At 42.1% G+C, this 12,602-nt stretch overlaps 1 protein-coding gene across 1 annotated transcript in view; it reads right to left on the reverse strand.

Annotated features, from left to right (window-relative positions):
• Positions 1 to 12,602, reverse strand: part of mpp2b (membrane palmitoylated protein 2b) — a 524,997-nt gene that overhangs the window by 234,552 nt on the left and 277,843 nt on the right. The gene's annotated exons all lie outside the window — the stretch shown is intronic.

Consider the following 12,602-nt stretch of genomic DNA (forward strand, 5'->3'; position numbering starts at 1 on the left):
TTCAACAACTGAACACACCTTTGTGAATGTGCTATTTATGAATAAACAAAACATCAAATGTTGCTTTAGGTCAGACATAGTTTAATCAAAACCATACACCTGTTACTTAGCAGACTTGGATTCTACATGTGCACCTGTACCTAGATATTACAACACATTAATTACTGCGACCTAGTAAAGAAAGAAAGACTAAATTTTATACAGCGCTCTTCATGACCACCAGCCACCTCAAAGCACTTTGGCCTGGATTTTCACCCTTGAGGCGGGAGTTGAGAAAATTCCCAGCTTGGTCAGCTTGCCTCAGGAGAAAGTGCCCACAAGGACGGGATTTTCATTATAGGGGGCGGGTATGGGGTGACATCAGGCCAGCCGATCCAGGAAAAAGTTCAGAGAGAGCCACAGCAGCTGCCAGGTGCGAAGACGGGCTCTTTAAAAGGCCCACCGTGACGTTGTGGGACTTCATCCCAGTTAAACTAATAACAGAAAGACCTCCCCAACCTTCACACTCCACAGGGTCCCCATGCCCCATCCATGCAACCTCATGCACCCACCCATCCCAATAGCCCCTCATGCCAAGGAAACCCCTCGCCCCTATAACCCCTCAAGCCAAGGTATGCCCCCCAAACAACCCATATGGCCCCTCTTGCTCCCCCATGCCAAGGTATGTCTCTCCAAACAACTCCTATGGCCCCTCCTGCTCCCCATGGCAGGCTATGCCCCCCCCAAACAACTCCCATGGCCCTTCATGATCGCATGCTAAACTTTGGCACTTCCATGTCCATTCGCCAGCTATACACTGTACGGAGCCAATTATAGAACTCTATTAATGAAAGTAGTATGTGAAAAAAGCTTTAAAAAAGTAATTCACTGATAACTTTCCACTTAAAACTCATTTTTATTTTGTTTCAATCATCCAGACCCTTTAAAATTTTGAAAGTTTAAACTGAAAGGGCTTGAAAATACTTCATCTTTTGTAAATATAAGTTATGAAATTGACGACATAGATCAGAGAATCAGGCCTGTCAATGAAGCAGCGTTTTCTCTGAAGCTCAAGTGTTTCAACAGGCCAATGGATTTCTGGGCTCCGAACCAGGCCTTATTTCAGCGATTGAAACTTTAAAATGTCTGGGTGATTGACATTTTTTTATTCTTTCATTGGGCTGTAATAAAGAGATGTTGCTTTGAGAAGGTGGAAAGTTATCAATGAAAGTTTTAAAAAAAAAATGCACCCTACTGTCACAATAGGGTTCATTGGTTCTGTGCAGTGTATAGTAGGTGAATGGGCATGGAACTGCCATAGCTTGGCATGGGGGAGCATGAGGGGCCATAGGGGATGGGTGGGGGCATTCCTTGGTATGGGTAGGTATGAGGAAGACATTTTGAATTTACTTTTTAAAAAGTCCCCTCATGCACATTATAGTCTATAGTTCACACCACCTCTGGAGTTGTCATGAACCATGAATCATTGAAAAGCTGGCCTGACTCCGTGAAAACTGCAGAGGACTAGAAAATGGCTATCCCCACAATGGAGCCGGCCAGGCTGAGAATGCAAGGTGCAGGCTTGAGACCCAGACAAGTTTGCATTCCTGAAAATTGGAAAACCCAGGAATGGGGTCGGGAATTCCAGAATTGGGTTTCGGCCACCATTTTTAAAGGGCTCCCGAGTCATCCTGCCTCGGGGTGAAAATCCAGGCCTTAAAGACAATTAAGTACTTTTGAATCATAGTCACTGTTGAAAAGCAGGCATTGTGGTAGTCAATTGGAGGACAGCCAGCTCCTGCAAATAGCACTATGATAATGACCAGATATTCTGTCTGTGTGATATTGATTGAGGACTAAGTATTGACCAGGACACTAGGGATAACTCCTCAGCTCTTCTGTCAAATAGTGCCAAGGGACCTTTTACATCTACCTGAGCAGGCAGATGGTGCCTCGGTTTAATGTTTAATCCAAGAGGCAGGATCTCCAACAGCACATCATTCCCTTCATCCTGCACTAGAGTTTCAGCATTGATTTTTGTACTCAAGTTCTGGAGTGGGGCTTGAACCCAGAACTTCGTGATTCAGAGATGAGACTACTACCAATTGAGCCATGGCCAACACAAATGAAGAAATGATGATCTACTGTAGGATTTTAAGATTAATAAAAAATCAAGACAACTAAAATATTAAGATATAATAAACAAAAGTCAATGAAAAAGTATAGGGTCAGTGATTTGTAAAAGGTTAGGATTTCCCAGACCAATATTTAGATATAAGGCAGCACAGCGTCCAAGTGTAACATCTGGAATTTGCACCAAATGTTATGGTTTCCACATATGGACAACAAAAACAGCTACACAATATCAATGAATTTCAAAGAAATAAACTGTGACTCCTACCCAAATTTTTATACATGCTATTGCTTAAGGATACATGGTAAAGTGCCTTTAGATATAGTGTATTGCAATGAAAAAAGCATGCAGATCACAAGTGATGCAGGTCACTGTGATAAATATGAAAAAAACTTTTCCATCGTGAAAGATACCCCAGTTGTGCATATATACATACCATAGGATTGGGCTTAATCAGATGTGACTATATCTTTTGGTTTCTTTTTACTTAATAATATGATTAAAAGTCCTTCATTGGTGTTTGATTTGCTCAGGTACAATTTTTGTTCACATTGGAGTTAAATTGTTGAAAAGGCAAGATTCCTGTCTTTTGATTTGTTTTCATGGCTACATTGGGAAGCAGCCAAGGTAATTTTGGGACAAGGATTGGAACAATCGAAGAATAGGATGAAAACAGTTGGCATTTATTGTTTTGAAAGAAATGCATCCTTCTACTGCTCTTGTATAAAAGAATGCTTACCATGCCACAAGCAATTGCTAATTCCTTCCTAACAGTACTATGGCTGTACCAACGGCAGCAGTTCAAGGTGGTGGCTCACCACCACCTTCTCAAGGGCAATTAGGGATGGGCAATAAACGCTGGCCTAGCCAGAGACACCCACATCCTGTGAAAGAATTTAAAGAATCAATTACAAAATTTCTTGAGACCTTATAAAGCTTTTCTTAAAAAGTTGTGGACAGATTGAGGATTGGCTGGGAATAATGACAAGGTTAATTTTTACAAGGGGAAATAAAACATATAATGTTGATTAACTTCTCTTTCTGCTGACTGCTCAATGATATTGGGCCTGAGCTTAACTCTGTGAAAAATAATGGGCAGAATTTTCCCGTCGGCGATTTGGGGGCTGGGCCCGCTCGCCAATGGGAAAATGATGCGGGATGATGTCAGGAGGAACCCCCGAGGTCATTGAGGCCATTGACAGGATAATTAAGCTTGTTAAATGCCCTGTCCACCCAACCTTAAGGCTGGCGGGCAGGCCAGGAGCCCCAGCGAGCTTCTGATAATACATGTAGCAGGATGAGGTTTCATGTCCGTTTTTAAAAACTTCAATAAAGTTTATGTGCTTCTTATTAACATGTCCCATCTCGTGTGACATTGTCATATGAGGAGGACATGTTAATAATTTTAATATTTTTCTATTTTTAAAGATTTTTATACTGTCAATAATCTCCCTGAGACAGCACTTAGTCTCAGGGGGATATGCACTTCATCGCGCGCATGCGCAAAAGAGCGCACTTTGACAGATGGGGAATCCCTCCACCCCCTGCATAGCGCTTCCTGTCAGGCAGGCCGCTGGGCCGGCCTTAATTGGCCGGCCCACTCAAAATGGCAGCGGGCCCTGTTTCGGCGGCGGAGTTCGGCTGCCTGCCCTCCCGCCGAGCCGGTAGGGCCTGCACGCCCATCAAGGTAAAAATTCTGACCAATGAGTTTTGAGTGAGTTAAAATCGTGCCGATAGTATCCAGAGCTGATCTCATACAAATAAATGAGAGACGTTGCAACCCATAATCTTGTGTCAGGAATCAAACTTATTAGAATAATGGAGAGTACAATTGTAAATGTGACTGAGTTCGGTTGTACTCATACCTTGCAATTTACAGGAAGATGTGCGCAATGCTGGATGAATTGCTAACTATCCTCATGGGCTGGGTCTATCAAGTAGGTATAAAGGGCTGGGGAAAGCCTGAGCAAGAATGAGAAAATGGAGAAAGACTGCATGGAACCAAACACAGATAGCAAACAAAGGTAATGTTCCTTAGGAATATGAGTGAATGTAGTAAGTTGGTCTTGAACATGTGTCGGGTACCATAGTGAAACCTCGAAAGTTCTTAACTGAGCTTGCATTTTCCATATTTGAAATTCAACTGGTGCTGTAAAAAAAAACTAACAAGATGTTATCCAATGGGTTCAGAGTAAAATGCACAGTTTAAAATCTAGCCTATGATGCATTTGTGTAAAAGCATAAGGGAAAACCATTCCACGCATTGTGCTTGATGCCAGTGCTGGGACTTGAATCGGAATGTTCTACCTAAATCCAGTTTTTCCTCTCATTTCCCTTTATATTCTTCCTTTTCATATATTGATCCAATCTCCTTTTAAATTAGGTCATATTCTTTGGGATAATTCTCCCAAGCTTTTCCTGTTGGGCAGGAATCCTCATCAGCCGGCTATGCACTTCCAGAACTTTGGCAATACGAAGCTCTCACCAGCAAATCAGATTCTGAAATAGCCATTTGCAGTAAATCATTCTGTGTTTAGATAACAACTTGTCAATTGAAATAATATTTGACTATTTAGCTTCTCAAAAATGTTAATAACCTCTATTGGATCCTCAAAGCCTTCTCTGTTTTCGTGGGAAAAACATCAAACTTTTTCCCAACATTTCTTCAAAACCATAACCTCCCAAGCTTGGTATCTTTCTGGTGAATCCTTAATGTGTCCTAGCAGTGTCTTCGATATGGGGCATCCACAGTTATATGTAGTACTTTAATCTTTATGTTTTATACAAATTTAACACTTTTATGCTTTTTTCATTCAGTGCCCTTGCAACTTGTTAATGCAAATCTGCAAAATCCTGGAAAGATCCTTCTCAATTAATAGTTACATTATTTTCCCAAACTGCTGATTCAGGCAGGTGAGCTCAGTAGATCTTGGGACAATTCTGAGACACTGCATTTAATTTCTTAAACTCAGCCATAACTGTGTCTAATACCAGGGCAGCAAGTTCAAGACATTTCAAAGTGGATTGTGGTCACCTGTAGCTTGATTTCTCAAACACTTATCTGTCTTTTTTTCTTCTGGAGATGTTCAAATGACATTCAAATCTTATATTTGTAAACATCCATATGTTCCTGCTGTGCCCTTGTTGTGGGGTGGGGGAGGGGCAGAGGTAGAAAATACATGATATCACTACAAGAAATAAAAACATGGATGATGAATAGCCCACCAAAATTGTTCACTATAACACAAACAATTTTCACTCATCAAGGCTCTCAGCTGCCTTACTTAATCCATGAAGGAAAATAAATAATCACAAAGTCAACTTTCAAGAACTCTTCTTGGCCGTTGAGATAATTGAGCTAAGAGGCCCGGACATTATAATCTAAATTACCCTATCTAGTCATACGTGATAGTTGACGTTTCTTGGCTCCAAGTCTATAGAATATCTGATTCCCTGTCCCTGCCATTTACATAATTTCCAAACCCATTTTTTTTAACAACATAATTGCCCAACTCCAGGCTTAAAGAGAACAGTGCTTTCACATTATCACTGTCAGAAGTGAATTCTTTAGAATGCCTCAACAGATATTACCACTGGCTCCATAAAAAATTGTGGGACCATCTTGGAAATACAACTTTTGTGAGCACATATCTGTATTCTACCATCTTACATCACATTGGTTCATTGGCATGTCACACCGCCGACTGAATACACAAAGGCATTAACAACTTACTGTTCCGACTGTCACAAAATCTACAGAAAATCTGCAAATGATTACTTATGTAAACACAAAAATAAATACAGGAAACAGTTTAACATATTCTTTAGAAATCTGTGACAAGAAGCATGTATCTTGCAGGTAATTTAATGGCTTCTAGTGGGAAGCCTTTCCTGTCTGAAGAACATATTGGGAATGTGGGTGCACACTATGCAGAACTTTCTGGCGATTAAAATAAATAGTTGGAATATTGTGGAGTACAAAGCTGAATTTCTGATACGTATTTCTGATAGGCGAGATCTGATGGTTGTAGCCTTGTAAAGTTATTCTCTCACACCCATGTACATAACCTACTCGAGCGTATCACTTTTAAAAAGCCAGCATTTCTTTGAATGCCTTTTTCTCAATGTTTGCTCCATCAAGTGTGTAACATTATCACCATATACTTTAGTAAAACAAACATGCAAGTTACATGCAATGAAAAGTTGAATTATGATTAATAGAGTCATTAGTATTTAATGAGCTTGGGATCCAGTTAATTAGAATGCATTAGTTTACTGCATTTTATAATTGAAAATGGGAGTATATGATGTTTGAAATCAAAAGAAATCATTTGATTTAGCATTTTATTAAGCCTCTTGGACCATGCTTTTAATCACCTCTTAGACTTTCTACTCCTTAAGCATCCATTCTCGATTTAGCAAAGTGTGGCACTTAGTATGTAAAAGGCAAGCTGTGATTGTTTAATATTTATTTAAGACTCCTACTCTGACACTGTCTGCTATACCAAGACGACAATAGAAAATACATAATTTATATCTGCCATGAATTGAGGAAGTATATCAAAGCTCTCCTATTTAACACACCCATCACAAAAATTGCTATTTACAAGGTTCGCAGACACTGTTCACTAGAGCTTAGTCACCGAAAATATATTCTAATACTGGCCCAAATATTCAGCTAAAAATCCATTTTCAACTACCATGCAAACAGAAAATCATACTAGATTTTAAAGGATTACCAAGAGGTGAACACTTGCAGCATCACGATGTAACAATTTCTCTTTTCTCCATGTGTGGCACTGATGTAAATGTGTAAATGAAGATTTCCTTTGCTTGGTGTGCCTTGTAAAATTATAAGTATGCTCTACAGGAATGTGTCATCCCACTTCACAGTGACCAGGGAAATTCTTACTGCTACATTCAGAATCAATAAGTACTTTGTTTTAGCCCAAAACACCTCCCACAGACCTGACTCAGCCTAAACTTCATGTAAAGTCAAGTTGCCATTGCTTTGTTGGTTCATCTGAACTAGTCCAACTGGAAGCTCACAAAACAGCTTAGGACTTCTCTAGACTTGAGTTCTACCAGTTAAGTAGAAGTTTGCTCATTTTGATTTCTACATCTGACAAAGAAAAGTTACTCAAAGGGGAAATAATTTCAAATGTAATAGCCTTTTTTAAATCCATGTGATATACAGAGCTGGATTTTGACTATCAAGGTGGGTAGTATGATTGTGAAATTTCCTGATTCGCCGAACCACCTTGGTAAAAAGTTAACCAAATTATGAGATTCCACCCACCCAACCCCCCATGGGGTCAAGCGGAGGATAAATTCAGGCCCACCAATCTTGGAAGCAGACACATGGAAGACACAGGGTCAGGCGAGTGCCAAGGTGGCCAGGTTAGAAAGCCCACCTTGGTTCTCTAGGACTTCATCCCAGTTTTTTTCAAAAGAAGATTTTAGCCCTCCACCACCCTCATCCACCCACCATGGTCCCTCTGCCCCTGCGCCAACTCAATGTCTAACTTTGCCCACAACCTACCCAATAGCTCATCATACTCCTCATGCTAACTCAGTGCTAACTCATGCCACCAACCCAACCCCCATGGCCCCTCATACACTCCATGATAACTCAATGCCAACTCACCCAGTACCCACCATGGGCAGACCACAGGAGCCATGTGGAGTTAGCAAAAATAAACTTCTAAAAATTTAATGGAGCTCTCGCTATACAGGCTTGATCGTCAAAATGCTCCCATTCACAAAAGCATAAAAGCTTTCAAATCTCAAGTTGTTGATCTCTTATTTAAAAAACAAACATCTGTTCCTACCCCTAAACCTTTAATAGCCCTCTTTAAACTGTCAAAAAAAATTGAACTCAGAAACCCCCCCTGAGATAATTGTAGCTTTTGAAACTCAGCCAAGCATTCATAATGAATAACCCTTAGGGGATTGGCAACAAATAACTCTACTGAAACTGCTCGAACAGATGCTTCCCCATCTTGCCTGTCATTCAAAGTAGTCCAGCAGAACTTTGTTTTTTTAACAATCACTGACAGCTGCAGTCAGTTTGTTTTACAGTTTAGGGAGCAGGGGATTTAAAAAACTTTATATTGTGACAGTTAAACAGACCTTATCCACCCTTCAGGAGTATTTACATCAGTCCATGACTCCCACAGTGCAGGTTAAGGCCCTTACAACAGCCACAATTGGTTGTTGGAGCTCAGCACCAAGTTTAAATGGCCCTGCTAAGTTTGGGGTCCCCTCCTACATGATTCAATCCCTAGCTGCTTGCCCCCACTAACAAAAATGGGATGTTGGAATTGGGGGGTGGGACTCCCGCATCTGGGTCCCACCCGTCATTTTTAAAGGTCCCGATTTCAGAAAAGTCTTCCTGGCTCTGCGAAAATCTGGTCCATAAGGTTTTGGGCATGGGGCATTGGTCCATCTCAGCCACCCTTTCAAGCCACCTATTAGTTTTCTTACCATATTCTAATAGCCATGCAGACCCTTAATTTTGACAAATAAATAATAAACAATTCAGTTTAAACGCTACAGTAGTTTTATACTCTGTCTCCCCAGCCGGGAATCTGTTCCACAACTCCATCACATTTGTTGCCTAAATTTCCTTAATTTTGAACCTAGCTTTCTAACTCTCAAATCCTTTCCAGTAGAGCTACTTTACTGAACCTTTATCAATTCTCTCCTCACTTTCTTCTCCAGAGAACAGATTTTAACATTGTGTAACAAACGACTGCTGAACTAGCATCTGTGAGGTCCTCATTAAAGTTATATGCTATGCAGAACTCCAAAATCTTTCCAAAAATCAGAATCTCAGGGTATTCGTATAATAGATCTGATACTACTTATGGTTTATTCACAAAATCATGAACTTTTTGAATTTTACTTTAAAAATTCACAGATTTTCAGCTGAAGGAAATGATTGAAAGGAAGAGCAAACTCTCCTCTTCCTGGATGCTCCATTTCAATTCTTGCTTACTTTTTGTTACTAATTTCCACCACAACTGCTCTTATTAAGAAATTTAGAATTCTAATTTTTGGCAGATTTATTTTGTCACGTAGAAATACCTTAATGTTTTTGTTAAAACAGCAGGAAAAGCATCTTGATACCAACGCAATGAGCATGTGCACAATTTTTCTTTAATTCATTCACGGGACATGGGCATTACAGGCAAGGCCAGCGCATTTATTGCTCATCCCTTATTGCCTTCAGAAAGGAGGTGGTGAGCCGCTGTCATGAACTGCTAGAGTCCATGTGGTGTAGGTACACCTACAATGTTTTTAGGTAGAGAGTCCCAGGGTTTTGATCCAGCAGTGATGAAGGAACATAGATATATTTTCAAGTCAGGATGATGTGCGACTTGGAGCGGACCTTCTATGTTTTAGCATTCCCATGCATTTGCTGCGCTTGGCCTTCTAAGTGACAAAGGTCACAGGTTTGAGAAGAGCTGTCAAAGAATACTTGACAAGTTGCTGCCGTGCATCTTGTAGATGGCAGACAAGGCTGCCATGGTCTGCTGGTGATGGAGGGAGTGAATGTTTAAGGTGGTGGATGGGGTGCCAATCAAGATGGATGTTTTGCCCTGGATGATGTTGAACCTCTTAAATGTTGTTGGAGCTGCACTCATCTTGATGAGTGGAGAATATTCCATCACATTCCTGACTTGTACCTTGCGGATGGTGGACAGGCTTTGGGAGTTACGTGAGTTACTCACCGCACAATACCCAACATCTGACCTGCTCTTTCAGCCACAATATTTATGTAACTTGACCAGTTAAGTTTCTGGTCAATGCTGATACCCAGGATGTTTATGGTGATAGTGGATTTGACAATAGTAATGCTGTTAAATATCTAGGGGAGCTGGTTAGACTTGCCCTTGTGAGAGAGAGCCATTGATTGGCCCTTGTGAGGTGTGAATGGGACCTGTCATTTATCAGCCCAAGCCTGAATGTTGTCCAGGTCTTGTTGCATGCTGGCATGGATTCCTTCATTATCCAAGGAATTACGAATGGAGCTGAACTGAATCATCAATGAGCATGTCCACTTCTAACCTTATGTTGATGGGAAGACTTAACAACTCAAGACTGGGCATCCATGAGGTACCGTGGGCCATCAGCAGCACCAGAGTTGTACTCGAACACAATCTGTAACCTCATGGCCTGGTATATCCCACATTCTACTAATTGCAGCAAGCTAGGGGATCAACCCTAGATCAATGAAGAGTGCAGCAGGACATTCCAGGAGCAGCACCAGGCATACCGAAAAATGAGTATCACCCTGGTGAAGCTACAACACAGGACTACTAGCATGCCAAACAGCATAAACAGAAAGTGATACTCGGAGCTAAGCGATCTCACAACCAACAGATCAGTTCTACAGTCCTGCCACATCTAGTTGTGAATGGTGATGGACAATTGAACAACACACTGGAGGGGCGGCCTCCACAAATATCCCCATCCTCAATGACGGGGGAGCCCCATCAGTGCAAAAGATAAGGCTGAAGCATTTGCAACAACCTTCAGCCAGAAGTGCCGAGTGGATGATCCATCTCGACCTCCTCCAGAGTTCCCCAGCATCACAGATGCCAGTCTTCAGCCAATTTGATTTACTCCACATGATATCAAGAAACAGCTGAAGGTAAAGACTATAGGCCTGATAATATTCCAGCAATAGTACTAAAGACTTGTGCTCCAGAACTTGCCATGCCCCATGCCAAGCTGTTCCAGTACAGCTACAACTTTGGCATCTACCCAGTTATGTGGAAAATTGCCCAGGTATGCCCTGTACACAAAAAGCAGGACAAATCCAACTCAACTAATTACCGCCCCATCAGTCTACTCTCGATCATCAGTAAAGTAATGTAATGGGTCATCAACAGTTCTATCAAGCGACACTTGCTTAGCAATAACCTGCTCACTGATGCTCAGTTTGGGTTCCAGCAGGGCCACTCCTGACCTCATTACAGCCTTGGTTCAAACAAGGACCAAAGAGCTGAACTCCCAAGGTGAGAAGAGAGTGACTGCCCTTATCATCAAGGCCGCACTTGACTGAGTGTGGCATCAAGGACCCCTAACAAAGCTGGAGTCAATGGGAATTGGAGGAAAACTCTCCACTGGTTGGAGTCATACCTAGCACAAAGGAAGATGATAGTGGTTGTTGGAGGTCAGTCATCTCAGTTCCAGGACATCTTTGCAGGAGTTCCTCAGGATAGTATCCTCAGCCCAACCATCTACAGCTGCTTCATCAATGACCTTCCTTCCATCATAAGGTCAGAAGTGGGGATGTTCGCTGATGATTGCACAATGTTCAGCACCATTCGTGACTCCTCAGATACCGAAGCAGTCCATGTCCAAATGCAGCAAGACCTGGACAATATCCAGGCTTTGGCTGCCAAGTGGCAAGTAACATTCGCTCCACACAAGTGCCAGGCAATGACCATCTTCAACAAGAGAGAATCTAACCATCGCCCCTTGAGGTTCAATGGCATTACTGTCACTGAATCCCCCACTATCAACATCCTGGGGATTACCATTGACCAGAAACTGAACTGGACTAGCCATATAAATACTGTGGCTACAAGAGCAGGTCAAAGACTAGGAATCCTGAGATGTGTAACTTACCTCCTGACTTCCCAAAGCCCGTCCACCATTTACAAAGCACAAATCAACGGTGTGATGGAATGCTCCCCAGTTGCCTGGATGAGTGCAGCTCCCACAATGCTGTCTTGGATAGTGTCAAGCTTGACACTATCCAGGACAAAGCAGCCCATCAATTGGCACCACATCCACAAACATTCAATCCCTCCACCACAGATGCATAGTAGCAGCAGTGTGTACCATCTACAAGATGCAGTACAGGAATTCACCAACGGTCCTTAGAGCACCTTCCAAACCCACGACCACTACCATCTAGAAGGACAAAGGCAGCAGATAGATGGAAACACCATCACCTGAAACTTCCCCTCCAAGCCACTCACCATCCTGACTTGGAAAGATATCACCGTTCCTTCACCGTCACTGGGTCAAAATTCTGGAACCCCCTTCCTAACAGCACTGTAGGTGTACCTACACCACATGGACTGCAGCAGTTCAAGAAGGCAGCTCACCACCACATTCTCAAGGGCAACTAGAGATGGGCAATAAATGCTGGCCCAGCCAGTGAAGCCCATATCCCATGAATGAATTAAAAAAAAAAGGATCATTAATCAAGCACCTGCAGTTGGTTAGGCCTAGGATACCATCGTGAGGAACTCCTGCAGCAGTGCCCTGGGGCTGACATGATTGGCCTCCAACAACCACAACCACCTTCCTTTGTACTAGGTATGACTCCAACCAGTGGAGAGATTTCCCCAATTTCCACTGACTTCACATTTACTAGGCTCCTTTGATGCCAACATTTGGTCAAATGCTACCTCACCTTGGGAACGCAGCTCTTTTGTCCATGTTTGGACCGAGCCTGTAATGAGGT

The sequence above is a fragment of the Carcharodon carcharias genome, chromosome 23, assembly GCF_017639515.1.
Source record: "Carcharodon carcharias isolate sCarCar2 chromosome 23, sCarCar2.pri, whole genome shotgun sequence".
Lineage (NCBI taxonomy): Eukaryota > Metazoa > Chordata > Chondrichthyes > Lamniformes > Lamnidae > Carcharodon > Carcharodon carcharias.